Source organism: Camponotus vicinus, unplaced genomic scaffold (genome assembly GCF_025532165.1).
Source record: "Camponotus vicinus isolate PSW18456_S1 unplaced genomic scaffold, iyCamVici1.0 SCAF_4, whole genome shotgun sequence".
Classification (NCBI taxonomy): Eukaryota; Metazoa; Arthropoda; class Insecta; order Hymenoptera; family Formicidae; genus Camponotus; species Camponotus vicinus.
In genome coordinates, this window is record NW_028141976.1 from 7,579,404 (window position 1) to 7,594,226 (window position 14,823).

Below are 14,823 nucleotides of genomic sequence, written 5' to 3' on the forward strand. Positions count from 1 at the left end.
ATTTAAAATACTTTTATTTGTATTTTTAATGATTCTCTAATCTTTTAAAAGAATTGTTCTCTTTAGATTTCACGGTAAAATAAATTAACGAAAAGACCTATATCAAATGCTATTTCTATTTCATCGTTATTTGTGATATTCGATGTTTCATAAACTTCTTTACGAATAGGGATCTTTCATACGTTTTGGAAGCGTATTTGTAAATGCGAATACGATCGATAACGCCGAAAGTTTCTGTAAACGTGGAAAATGGTCGGGCCAGTCAATCCCACCCGCACCCCCCACCCCCACCGAAGAGATTTCATTTAAATGCAGATGACCTTGCGTAAGTGATGCCGCGTCACTCGACTTTAATATCGATGGATATCATTAGTTCGCCGTCTTCCCTTTTTTCCTTCCTTCCTTCCTGCAATGGATCTGCGTTATCTCGCTCCTCGAGTTGACTTTATACGCGATGATATTGCGGACACGTCTATGGGTCGTTACGGCAACTGCTACGAGAATCTACGTCGCTTTCGGGGAAAAGGAGTTACTTTCAATTCGCGGGCAACACGGTTAGCGCGTAGCGAGGATTTATAGCGACCAACAAATTATTTTTATAATAACAGCATCAGCATTGTATTTTTTTATTCGACTCTCAAATCGGAGCTTCAGAAAAAATTCAGCCATTGTTTACTCAAGAGGATAAATGTGATTATACGTAAAGAGAGTTATGATTAAATTGCAATGAAAATTCACCGCGTTTCCTTTTTGTTCGTTTACGAGCTCGAGAGATTTCGCGTCGAATTTCCTTAAACGCGCTAAATCGCGAACGGCAATGTCAGGGCCACAATGACGAAACGTAAACGCGTCTTTTAACGCCTCTCGACGAGACACAATTGCAACTGCTACGAGAATCTACGTCGCTTTCGGGGAAAAGGAGTTACTTTCAATTCGCGGGCAACACGGTTAGCTCGTAGCGAGGATTTATAGCGACCAACAAATTATTTTTATAATAACAGCATCAGCATTGTATTTTTTTATTCGACTCTCAAATCGGAGCTTCAGAAAAAATTCAGCCATTGTTTACTCAAGAGGATAAATGTGATTATACGTAAAGAGAGTTATGATTAAATTGCAATGAAAATTCATCGCGTTTTCTTTTTATTCGTTTACGAGCTCGAGAGATTTCGCGTCGAATTTCCTTAAACGCGCTAAATCGCGAACAGCAATGTCAGGGCCACAATGACGAAACGTAAACGCGTCTTTTAACGCCTCTCGACGAGATACAATGGTCGTCGTTGCCGGTCGATTGACCGCACTTAGCGAAGACCGGAACGTTTTACCGACTGTTGCCATCGACGACGACGACGGCGTCGTCAACGGACGAGCGGAGATAGGGGCGACAGGACGGGGGTTATGTGCCGGTTAAGGGGACGTTTTCGAATCCTCCGCCTCAGCCGTGGAAAGACACAATAGTTTTAGCTTCGACAATCGGTTGATTGGGAAGAATTACCAGACGATTGTTCGGCGCGATGTGCCTTCGTTGAGTAAAGTGGATGTGCCTGAAAGCGGAAGAGAGCGCAAACCGGGCGTAGGAGGGCGCTAACGAGAACCAGGGACAGGTCCTGTTCCTATCCGGCCAGCTCAGCGTTATTTGCCGTCCCAGACTTAACGTCACTTGACGCGACAAGCTCTTCTGTAAATCTAACTCTCACTTTTTTTAGGTATTGAAGGCGTATGATATATACCAGCAATGCATCATGGTGTGCGAGGGTATTAATAAAAGCAAGATGCAAGGATATTTTTATCCATAAGAATATTATTATATCTTATTCGTAATAAATTAGAAAAATATCTGCTTTTTTTGTTTAAATATATATTAATCAACTGCTCTTGTACCAAGTATAAACTATTTTTCTAGGATAGAGCCGCGAGCATATTTTGATATAACATATTTGATAGCTACGACCGGGGAGAAGTCAATTTCCGGCACGTTGAGCATCACCAGCAAAGTTTTCTCTTCCTTCCTCGCTGGAAACACATGTCCGTTTTCTACTTTTATTACGTGACGTGCCTCACGATTTCGCCGTTTGTCGTTGGGCGAGATGTATCGCCGGGAGGCGATGGATTTCGTGTTCCTAAGATTAAGGACAGCCTGGTTAGCATTACGGATCTCCATAACTTAGCACGGCCGGACAATACGGACAATCAGGCTCCTTTACGCTACGTTGGTCGCCGGGTCCTGGACTGGTTGGTTTCGTGATCCGATTCGACGGGATGAGGTGCGGTCAAGACGTGATCCGCACCTCAAAGAGGCTGCGACAGTCTCCAGCAGTCTTTTGCCGAGCGTTACGGAAACCTAGATTAGTCACGATAGGAGAGAGGGCAAAAGGGATGGAGGGGGTGGGATATGTGGCGGGATTCGAGCTAAATCACGAGATCGAATCGTTCGACTTGGCGGGTGGACATTGACCCGAGAGGTCAAAAATCTCGGAGTTTAGCAAACTGGATTGGAGTTGGCCCGTCGAGTGTGTGGTCGGATTCTAAGCACGCTCCGTCACCTGAAGTGAATTGCACTTACTTGCTGCTTCGTTACGATCCTCGCTGTTCTCGGCGATCCGAATGAACTGTTGCCCGGGCTCAAACATACGCGTTAAACGAAATGGATTTCAATTTTAAGTAAGAACAGTCTATAAGGCAGTTTTTTGCATCAAAGAAGGATTGTGGAATAATGCTTTACTTGTCATGTTACAGTTATTTTTTTTCGATAACGACGTTATAATTTTATTTATAACAGAAGAAAAAATAACTGATATATTTTTTCGGTAACGAATCCAATAGTTATTTTCATCGTTACTTTTACGCAGCATGATTTCCATGGAAATAAACACGTATAAAGAGTATGAAATTCTTTGAAAAATTAATCGACAATTTAAAAAAATTTAATTTTAAATCAAATTGTACAATTTTTATAAACTTTTATATGTTAAAAAAATAAATTTGATTCGTAGATTAATGTTAAAATTACATAAAGTTACGATTTTAATCATTTATAAAATTCAGGATAGAAATCTTCTTTTATTTATACTTTTAAATCTAAAAAAAAATTTTCCTTTACAATATTTTTTCTGATTAATATTTAAATTATTATCAAAATTATTATATTATGTTTGTTAAATTTTAATATAACAAAATGTTAAAAAAACCAAGTTTTATTTAACTTGTTTTATATAACTTGTAACAATTGGAAAAACAAAGAAGCGAGTTGTTACTTGTTGAGTAATGATTATTTTTACTTTCATATAACTGCCCAATCTTTCTTTAAAGATATTACAAAATATAAGACTTTCACATGCACGTCATTAAAATTTATATAATAAATAAATAGTTATTTGTAAGCAAATTTTGCAACAACATAGATTATATTTCATCAAAATCAGAGGTAACTGAATAGCAGCGTAGCCTCGTTCGTTAACTCTCCCGGAAGCAACGCGCCTTGAACGCTTAAAAGAGCGATGCGACGTGTAAACGTTAATTATTGCGCCGTATACGTGAGGCGAGGGACGAGCAATAATTATTTTCGCAGAGCGCCGCGATTAATTCAGGCGGTTGCGGCGGGGATAGGATGGGGAAGGGGTTGGTCGTGGACAAGCTCAGCAGGCTGTACATCCCCCTTGTACATAAAAGCGAAACGCGGCCTGGAGCACTCAGCTTAAATATTACGTAGCACCTACCTCGCGGTATGTACCTCACTTATGCTACCTAAATTAATATCTGCTCGCGTCGTCAGATGACTTCGTCGACTTCTTGAATATGCTTTTAACATGCTCGGCATTAAATCATCTCGCATGTTGAGCCGACGATCGTAGCGTAAAATAATGATTCGAAGAGAGAGATATTGATTGCAACGAAAGATGATGATGATAAAAAACAGGAGAGCAAATTTGCTGTAAAATTATCGATGTATCTGCATATTGCGAGTGGACATTGCAGCGGCAGATTTATCGGCATAAATGATTACTCCGCTCTTATCTATGTAAATAAAAGTAGTTTTTCAGTGCACGCTTATCTACGGATGTACGATTACTCATTCAATATTATCTAACGTTAACTATTTTATTCGCGGGAATAATTATGTTAAGTGCACTTAACGAACGCGTTGCAGATTCAGACGGCACATGATGGTAGCCCAGGTTTTTTTTCCGCATTTCCTAGTTTACTTGTAATCGAGGACACGCTAATTTTATCGTGCCTAGTTCCGCGTCGACCCGACACCTTGCATACAAAGAGCCCCGGTAGCACGAGTCGAGGGCGGCCGCATAATTTTATTTATCGCGACTGAATATTCATACGGATGGATAGGATTTTTCCTTCGCATCTGCGCGACGAGAAGGACTTTGTGGCGTGCGACAATGTTCGCTCGATATGTACGTATTACACGTACCTGTGTATATGCAATATCGCGCGACCGCGTTCGCTAATCGTAGAAACCCCAGCTCCGCCACTGAATTAAATCGTCTAGCTTCATTCGTGACGAATTCCCGATGCCGGATAAACCGCTGGAAAAATGCTATCCCATTTCCACCATGAGCCCGACGCGATTATATCCTCGCGACAGTAATTAATGGGCCGTCTCGTGTGTCGTGATTCGATAAACGCGGAAGAAAGATCATTTTCGTGCGCCCTTAATTTGCGAGCATTTTACTTATTAATATTTATTTATTTACTTATTAATATAATTATATAAATATAAATTATATAATATTAAATAATAAGTTATATTACACATATAAATGTAATTATATATTATAAAAATTATTCATATAAATAAAATATATAAATAATAAATTATTCATATAAATAATAAGTTATATATACATATAAATGTAATTATATATTATAAAAATTATTCATATAAATATATTATAAAAATTATATAAATAAATCTAATTTATATAATTATATTTAATCACACATATATATCACATATAAATTTATTTCTGGATTTTGCGGAATACGCGCAATAATTTAGACATGTAAAAAATTTTGAAATACTTTCCTCTCTCTTTTTTTTCATTTCAAGGAAAATTAAAGCTTGAATAAAACTACATTTCGATTTTATTTTGATTGTATATTTTCACTTTACGTTCCTAGATAATCGATTCGGAAATTTAATTGTTGAAGTATTTTGTCAGCTTGCGAAAAACGAGGGAAATTTCTCCCACGCTCGTTGGAAACTTTGTGTACGGAAGTTCTGGCGAGAATAGTTGCGATCACGTTTGGAATTTACCGAGTTTCATTTCGCTGACGAGAAACAACGAATGCGCGCGCACGGATAATCGTTTCGATAATTAGATCGATCAATCAATCTCAGGTGTCTCTCGAAGATGCGATTAAATATCGTCATTTATTATTTTTATCACCCTCCTCTTTCATTATTAAAATAAATTTTATTAATGCTGTCATTATTACTCGATTATAAGAAAGACAATGTGATCTTCTTCCTATTACATTATTTCATACATAAATAATATTTAATTGTGTTGTGTTTAATCTTTTATAAAATATACTCGTGGGAAAAGATGCGATGGAAAATCTGACGCCAATTTTCCATCGAAAGATTAAACTCGTTTCGCGTCAAGAGCCACCAGTCGCTCACCAGACTGAGCCTATTTCATGGATCGTTTGTCCGTCTCATTTATTATTCCACCAGATCGAATTATCTATGAGACGCAGAAAGCGTCACGTGGATCGTCGTGCATCAGCTGGCGTATTAATACGTTCGCTCTATCGCGTGTTGGACGATCGACTCTTAATCCCCGCGGATTGGACATATTGCATCTTCATACCTTCTAGCGCTCATTCCGTGCGATTAAACACAGTCTCCGGAGAGTTTAAAGTTTTCGGGAGGAAGAAGGGGTGAAGTCCAGCGCTCTCGATCGGGGTCACCGGGTGCCGTTCAAATTGACAGGGTTGAAATGAACAATGGTCCAAGACTCACGCTTCGACGAGCACTAATATAAATGCAAATCGACTGTTACGCACTTGTGAATGTCTCGTAAAACAAACCTAGCGCACAGGTCAGTGCATGCTGAACGTGAAACGATCGCGGAGTCATCGGAAAGCTTCGTGAGAGCTGCAAAGCAAAGCGTAGCTCTGAGCGTCTCCCTCGCAGTGTCCTCAATCGCGAATGTAGACTTTTTTGTATGCAACTCGCAAATACAGAGTGGATCGAATGGTCACGTCTAAAATTGCTTGATAGTTTTTTCTACTAGAAAAAAAAATATATAAATATAGTTAAAAATTGATAATAAAACATAGTTATTTTATTTTTATACGAAATTGTTATATAAAATATATTAGAAGTTGGAATAAATACGACGGAGAGAGTTATTTTCGCCAAATTTTTATGATTTATGAGGAGCGATTTTACGAAAAGCGAGAGTGAGACGCCAAAGTCGTCTAGGCCGGCTCCGCTCGTAGATCACACACGAAAAAAAGTGTGAAAAAGGAAACTAAGAAGCCGGGACGAAAGCTGGATAAAGTGCAAGCTACGGGGAAAAGGAAAGAAAGGAAAAAAACCAAGTGGAGGCGAGCATGCAGGTTGGGAAAGAACGTCAGTTGTTGGAATTGTCTCTCACAATAAGAAGCTTGTCGGTCTAAAAAGAAAAGTTTGTCGGTTAGGGATGAAATTGTATGGAGCAGGCGTCTATAGAAAAATTTTTCCCTAGCGTTTGTCTTCTCCTACGTTTCCTCCTTGTCGCTATTTCCATTTCTCTCGCCGTCGGTGCACCTTAGTTTGTATAAACAAGCGGATTTCGAGCTTAAACGAGATACGTCAAACGGAGAAGGGTTTCTATCTCGAAGGGTCCAACAGAAAGGTAACGGTACAAATAGACGCACCCTTGTAAGGAGTAACGGAGGAACGGAAAAAAACATGAGGATCTCATGATGATATTTTTGTGCGCAAGATTCGACAAACAATGGCCGCTCAAACTTTATTTCTGCAAATTGATCGTCGTGCGGGAATTTACGTCAAATTGCGGCTAAGATAAGCGTTTACCTATTCTCTTTTCATTGTTGAAAATTGGAAATATCTCATGGAATCTTTCACCTATCTTTATTTTTATATACGTATCATTATTAAATAAATAAATAAATAAATTAATTAATTAAATTGTTAAAATAGAATTATTATGAAATGCCTAAATATCATTAAATAAAAAAAATTTTATTTAATGATATTTAGGCATTTCATAATAATTCTATTTTAACAATTTTAAAAAAATTTCTATTTTAACAATTTTAAAAAAATTTTCTATTTTAACAATTTAAAAAAAAATTTCTATTTTAACAATTTAAGAAAAAATTTAATAAAAAAATGTAATAAATAGTATAATTCTTTTAAAAGTTTTTTTTGTTTCAGGAGGAAACAATAATTTTACTGTAAATTTCACTGACGTAAAGATGGTCGTCCTGATGTGTCGAGTCACAAGAAGCACCTCCCCATTAATGAAGGCACGCGGCCGAAGTCCATGTACCTTCATTACAAGCGTTTCCTGATGCTCACATTATCCTAAGCAGGGCGTCGTTAACTTCTCAGAAGGTGTACTCGGTATATATGGTGCACTCGGTATACTCATTGTTCAAGGGACGGAGGATGATGCGACCAGAGAATGCGACCGCGGACCGACGATATAAGCAAACGTATGCTCCGGGGGAGGTCTTCTCGCGGCGGGATGTAGTATAAACAGTAAACGTCTTCTCAGTTTCCACTTGGCAACGCCCTCGATTTGCACGAGCTGTAACCCCTCCAAAGACGCAATGCCCGTTGCCTTTTGCGGTGGACCAGATCCCGTAAACCCTATAAATAATGGTTTCGCCCTCACGTGCCAGCTGCGGGCGTTAGGCTTTGCTTTCGCTCTTCCACCTTCGTTTTTGGCACGTTGTTTTGTCACTCGATCTCGCTGCCACTGTGAATTATGATCGTAATACGCGATATATGTGCTGTTATACCGGGAGATTTAAACACCAGGCTAAATACAATATCGTTGAAACTTTAATATTAAGCTAAAAAGTTCGCGTTTGAAATTATAAAGTCATCGTGGCGCACCTCGGTGACTTCATATCCCGATATCACGCGCTATTAACGCTGAACGATCGCTCGAGGAATTTTAAAAACGACCGTACGACCGCGTACATTTTTCGCCGCACATGGCGACGCGGTTTAGCGTTAACGCGACATCTGCACCGGCGATACGTTAATGTGTCAAATTGATGGACCTTTTCGTAATTAATAGGTGCGGCCCGTACGCGAGACGTGGGAGGACGAGAGAGAAGAAGGGGAAGAGAAGGCGAGAGAAACAGAGAAATTTGCAGCGCCGCGTGAACCGATTTAAAACTCACGACCGGCGGGGGACGTAGGCGCCCGCTAATTGATACGAGTCCATTAATTATTACGTCATTTCCGGCGAGCCGTGTTGCGGCGCGCGCACGTGCTCGTGACAAGAGTTCACGTTTGGTTTCCACGCAAAGGGGGATGTAACCGAGAATGAAAAAGAGAGAGAGAGAGCGCCAAAAGGAGAGCGAGGATTCACTCTATTTCAGAGGAGAGTGAAGAAGGATAAGCGGGCGAAAAAGACGGAATCGAAGAGGGTGAAGCTTGACTGAAACCGAGAACGTGAGATGTCGAGGAAAACCAGCAGAAAGAGAGAGACAATGAAATACACATGTTAATTGCGTGATAAGATTTATTTTTAATTAAATCTTTCTTTCTTCCTCTACTTATCTTTTCTTTTTTAGAATACTTTGCGCTCTTGCATTGTTTCCAAAAACAAAAGTTACATATACATGATAATCTTCTTAAATCGAGCATCTTAAATACTTTATTTGCGTTTGATGACACGAAAAAATATCTAGGAAAAATTTGCTCTATTCATTAGGATAATTATATTTAAATTTTTTTGTCGAAAAATATAAAATAAATGTTTGACTTTTCTGTTTTCTTTAGACATATATAATTTTCCATGTTCAAAATTATTTAAAAATCATGTTATCATAAGTCGTTGAAATCATCCTCTCGTTTTGTTGATTATTGTAATAAAATTATTTGTATTAAAATCGTGCAAATAAAAATATGTAGTTTCATTTAAAAAAAGTATCTTGATCTTCAAATTTCTAAAAAAAATGATCTTGAAAAAACTTTTCTGTTATCATAATTGTTCGAACGGTGCAACTTTTTCCTTAAATATTTTTTTGTATTATCAAAAACAAGTGAGATATTTAAGATAAATTTTTAAATAGATTTGCAAATACATCTATTATTGGTTGATTTATTTATTTTATTATACATTATATATATTTTTTGATTGAATTAACATATAAAATATAAGAAAATACACAAATAAGATACATTAAAAGAAAGAATATATATAATCACGTGCAAATTACGCGTTGATAAAATATTGATTGGTAACTGAGGTTCATTGCTTTCGTGTTAGGAGACTTACGAGAGCCTTCATTTAATTCTCCGCATATATCACCGTAGGATCTTCGAGGATATTCGTGCACCTCTTTGCGCATTTCTCTGCTCGAAGAGTAGATCAAATCAGTGCCTTGTCTGACGCAGCGACAAGGACTATTCGAAATTAATTTTTTCCTTACTCTCGCTCAGTCCTTCGTCGCGAGAAGCATTTTCTCATTCTCCCTTCTTTCTCAGGTGCTTTGTTTATCGCGTCTCTTTTCCGCGAGAATCTTTTTTCCTGGTATCTGTCGAGGCACGAGCGAGCGTTAAACGCGCCATCCCGATTGTAAATTTCCTTAAAAAACCAATCTCCTTCGTACTTAATGTTTTTCGGAGAATTGTAATTTGCGCGTTGACACACGTTCTGAAGAAAAATCAATATATACATCTTCTGAAATTTAATTGAAATATGCGTAGTGTTTGATACAGCAATATTGATTCCTCGATTAAGATGAAAAGAAACACGCATGATTTTTAAGCAAAAGAACAATGTTACTGCATAGAATGTAATTAGATAAAGAATTATTTTCAGAATTTTCAGAATAATTAACAGTAATAGAAATCGAAAAATAGTAAAATATAAAACAAAATGATCTTTCAATTAATATATATAGCTTTTGTTTTTGGAAATGCAAGAATGCAAAGTACATGTAATTAACAAGATTTAAGTTAATGATGCAATTACATGCACGCAAATACAATTTATCTTTTTATTTCGGTTTAGGTAGCACGCATGGGATCTCATAATGCATTTTCCAGCATGCATTCAACCGCATCGTGTAAGCGTTATTATTGTTGGCGGTTTATCATTGGTCTCCGGAGCTTACAAGTCGTGGCTTAAAACTGCATTATACGGTACTTCGCGGTGGTCGTAAAGCGGTCTCTCGTCTCATGAAAGCATAGAATATTAAGCGAGAAGTAAATATGCGATGCGGTTATATAGATGCGGGTAATAAAGTGATGATGCTATGAAAGTAAGCAGAAAATTTATTAACATTACTCTCGTTTCTCAAGCGAAATTTGACAAGTTCAGCAGCAAGCCGATTTTTTTTATTTTTAGTTTTTATATTGCAATATACACTTGTGTATGTGTTGTACGCGCACGTATGTATGCGTATGTATATATTACTTAATTTTCCTTATCAGCTATATTATAAGAATTGGAAAAAATGTTAAAAATTATTGGCTACTAAATATTCTGACTAAATTAATATTAACTAATTAATAAATATTTCAATTAATTTTTTTAATTTTTAAAAGATATTTCTTTACACGCATATACATATATTATCATAAAAGGATGTTTGAAGAAATTAAAAAAATTGAAATTTAAAAAAATTGAAAAATTATGCAAAGATTATACACACAATTTATATATATATATATATATATATATATATATATATATATATATATTTTTTTTTTTTTTAATTTTAATATTAACTTTTGTATCATTTTTTAATTTGTAACTCATAAATTTCGTCAACAGAATATTTATTAACCAATAGTTTGTAACATATTTTCAAATATCAGAATAACACATCGACACTTATTGCAGCATTTAATTGAAACTTTTTTTTCTAGCTAAATACACATGTATATATACATTCCTCGAGTCGATTTTTCGGAACTGTCTCTGATCATGCAGAGCAACATCCCGAAATCGAATGCAATCACAGCGTGATAGCTGTACCAACGCTATTATTGCCGCAGAATATGATAAGCACGGTAGCTATCGGTTTGTGGGTAATGGTAATTACACAGAGAGCCCCAAGGCAACGAGGGAGATGGCAACAATACTCCGCGCTTGGGGTGATGCAGAGCTATTAGCTTCGAATCTGATAGCCATAATTATGCTCACGTCTCAGATCTCGTTATGTCTCGACTTGACAATTGTAATTGTTCCCGACATAGTTAATGAATTGTCGTGTGGATAACATCGTTTTATTTATACATATATTTAAAGATATAAAATAAAATAAGAAATTGCCAAAATGTTTATTAAAACTCCCGTAATGTTAGACTTTATTTTTGTTTATCTTGTATTAAAATTTAAGTCAAAATTTAAGTATTATTGTGACACACAAAAGATATATAAATTCAAAGATATTTAATGATATTTCATTAGAAATTTGACTTATATTAATTTCAAGTAAATGTATATTATAAGCAAACGATCTATATAATTTGCAATAGAATAATGCAATTATATCCAAGTAATTGTATACAAAAAAGAATTTTAGTCTATGTAATATTCGCGAATCTGAATATTTTGATATTTGAATAACGTGCAATTATAACTAATAACAAATTTATAAATTAATTGAATAACACTTCTCTAGTAAAATTTTATAATATTAAAATTATTCAATCAATTCTTAATTCTTTAACTATTTGTGTACAGATGACGAATCAAGTGGAACTCAAAGCTTAGGTGACGGTGCTGACTTCAAAACACGATGTTCAAGATGCTACATTAAGCAACCATTATCGATAATAGAGTCATTTTTAACACAGTGTTTTAAGTCATCCCAAAAAAATGTTACTTTTGATGTGTAATAATTCGCTTTGCGACATAATATAGAGTGATTACAAATTAAATAAATTTAAGCAATTCTAAAAGAAAATAATATTGATTTTCCTGCATTAATATAATTTAAGTATTATTTTAAATTTTATAAAATATTTTCGAATCGAGCATCGTAAATCATGAAATTTTTTTTTAAATGAAAAGCGTCAAATTTCACATATATCTTATATAATATAAAATTGTTATTATAGAAATTTCATATAGAAATAATTTATCAAATTGTGTCATACTAATAAAAATAGATTAAATATTAAGTACTCATTTCTTTAAATTTATTCATATGTGATGCGTAATTAATTGTATACTACAAGCAGTATACAATTTAAAAAACCTAATTTTATTAACTTTATTATCATTAAATAATGATATTATATACTTGTTTATTTTATTCAGAATTAATTTAATACATATACAAAAGTTTTTTATTATACACAGAAGAAACTATGTTAAAAAATAATGAAAAAGGCAACAGGAATGTTTCTTACATCTGAGAATTAAGTTTCTGGATTAATGTTTGAAGCATCAAAAAAAACATTCTGTTATATATATAGATTCTATTATTAAACCAACTTAAGTTAAAAAAGAATTCATCTAGATTTTAAGTCAAAGTAAAAAGCAAAATCTTAATATTAGCTTCTAATTATTAGTTGATTTTTTTTTTATTTTGTGATGATGTTTGACATTTCAGATATGCCTATCGAATAATAAGATACAATACTAGACGGTTTAGTCAGATTTAAACAATATCAATATTTATATTCGTGCAAAGAATCATATTTCTTTTCATGACCCCCTATTGTCGAGAAAAATTTCCACCAACACATCTCGGTGAACTAGTTATTTCTTTATATATAGTATAATAAGTTCTGTAACATACAGTGTGAATATAATATTAACGCGTAAACATGGAAAAATGTTGGATATTTGAAACGAATATGGCCAAATGCAGATTTTGTAATCAAGAGTATACAGAATACATAGACACACATAATCTTAAAATACATATGGGAAATCAGCATAATCATCATTTCGAAAATAATTGCTTATATCAATATTTCAAACTCCAAAACAATATGATGAAGTGCAAGCTTTGTGATCGGGAATATAAGATTCAAATACTTCATAAACTTAGAAACCATTTAAAACAACATGAATCTATGATCGACACAGGTAGAGATAAACAAAATAATTTTATTTTATAAACATTTAAATTATATTCAATTATTGCTAATATTAAATTGATACAATATTCTGATTGTCGCATATTATTAAAATATATTAATTATGATTTCTAAAACCATGCATTTAAATAAATGCATAGGAGAAAATTTTTTTATTTGTGTGACATTTAGAAATATGAATACATTTATGTATACGTTATTTAAAGATTGAATAATACTTGTATGAATATGATGTTAAAGGGGAACAACGTAAGAGACAAGCCTATTGGTGGATAAAATACTGCACATTAGAAAATAATAAAGCACAATGCAGATTTTGTGATATATTTTATTATATTACCATTTACAAGTATAATTATGAAAATCACGTAGCAGTTGATCATACTGAAATTTATAATAAAATTGATAAAAAAGAGAATTGGATATGGAAATATTTCGCACTCGAAAACAATATCGTAGTGTGCAAGCTTTGTAAAAATTCTTTTTCTGTGCATTTAAAGAGTTCAAATATTCGGAAACATTTAGATACAGACCATAAAGATATAGTGAAAGAGAAACAAGGTAAGAAAAATAAATTTATGTACGTTTATCTTTTTTTAATATATACTTTGTGTGTGTGTATGTGTGTGTGTGTGTGTATGCACAATAATCATTTACAAAATCAGACGTCCGACTTCTATATACATTATAAAGATTTGAGTCAATTTCAATTAAAGCTGATTATTTTATGCAAATATAATAATTAATTATATTATGCCTATTTTCTATTTAATTATAATTGATAGTTTGTAAAATCACACAGTTCAATAATCGCAAATAAGAAAACATTTGTTTTTAAATAATATTCAAAGATTCATTAAATAATATTAATTCTAAATATATTATGATATTCGGATAATAAGTGATTTAATCGTAACAATTTCATGGAAATAATTGGATAATGCGATTGATTATAAACCAAGATTCAATGATACTAAAAATATTTTAGCATTTATTTTTTTAATTACTTTGTACGCTAGATGATGAATCAAATCAAGGTATTCATGGTAATGCGGAAATAATTTTGAACAGTCTTCTGTTAACTTTGACAAACGACGTAATACAAATGCATAATGAACATTTAATACATTTGGAAAATGCTGAATAACAGGGAAATGAATAAGGTAATTTTATGTTATTAATATTTAAATAAGCCTTAGTTATACTGAACTTATAAATGGATATAATGAATAAGTTTTTAACTTCTATATAAGTATGATTGACAATTTATAAAATTGTACATGTAAATAATCGCGCATAAAATTTTTCGGTTCATATAACATTTGAAAATCTGGTTTTTTTACTTGGATATTTTTTTATAACGATTTAATAACAATTATAAGATATAATCGAACAGTGATTGTGACAAGATTTTATAATGCTGAGACTTCTTCAACAATTTTTATTTTTTTAATCATTTTGCATGCAGTTGCTGAACCAATTGAATTCAAGATCAAGAAATTGTCGATGGCGCGGATTCCGAAACAGATGTTGAAGATAACTTGCTA

General features: G+C 34.0%; 2 long non-coding RNA genes across 2 annotated transcripts in view; both read left to right on the forward strand.

The window, feature by feature from the left end:
• LOC145971143 (uncharacterized) overlaps positions 1–8,767 on the forward strand; it is a 62,269-nt gene extending 53,502 nt beyond the window's left edge. Inside the window, exon 3 of the long non-coding RNA XR_014438778.1 lies at positions 8,283–8,767. This is a non-coding gene — a long non-coding RNA (uncharacterized LOC145971143). The remainder of the gene's footprint in view (positions 1–8,282) is intronic.
• Positions 8,768–11,135: 2,368 nt separating this feature from the next.
• Positions 11,136–12,005, forward strand: LOC145969940 (uncharacterized). Its single transcript, XR_014438269.1, has 2 exons — positions 11,136–11,400; positions 11,910–12,005. It is a non-coding gene; the product is annotated as an uncharacterized LOC145969940 (long non-coding RNA).
• Positions 12,006–14,823: the final 2,818 nt, after the last annotated feature.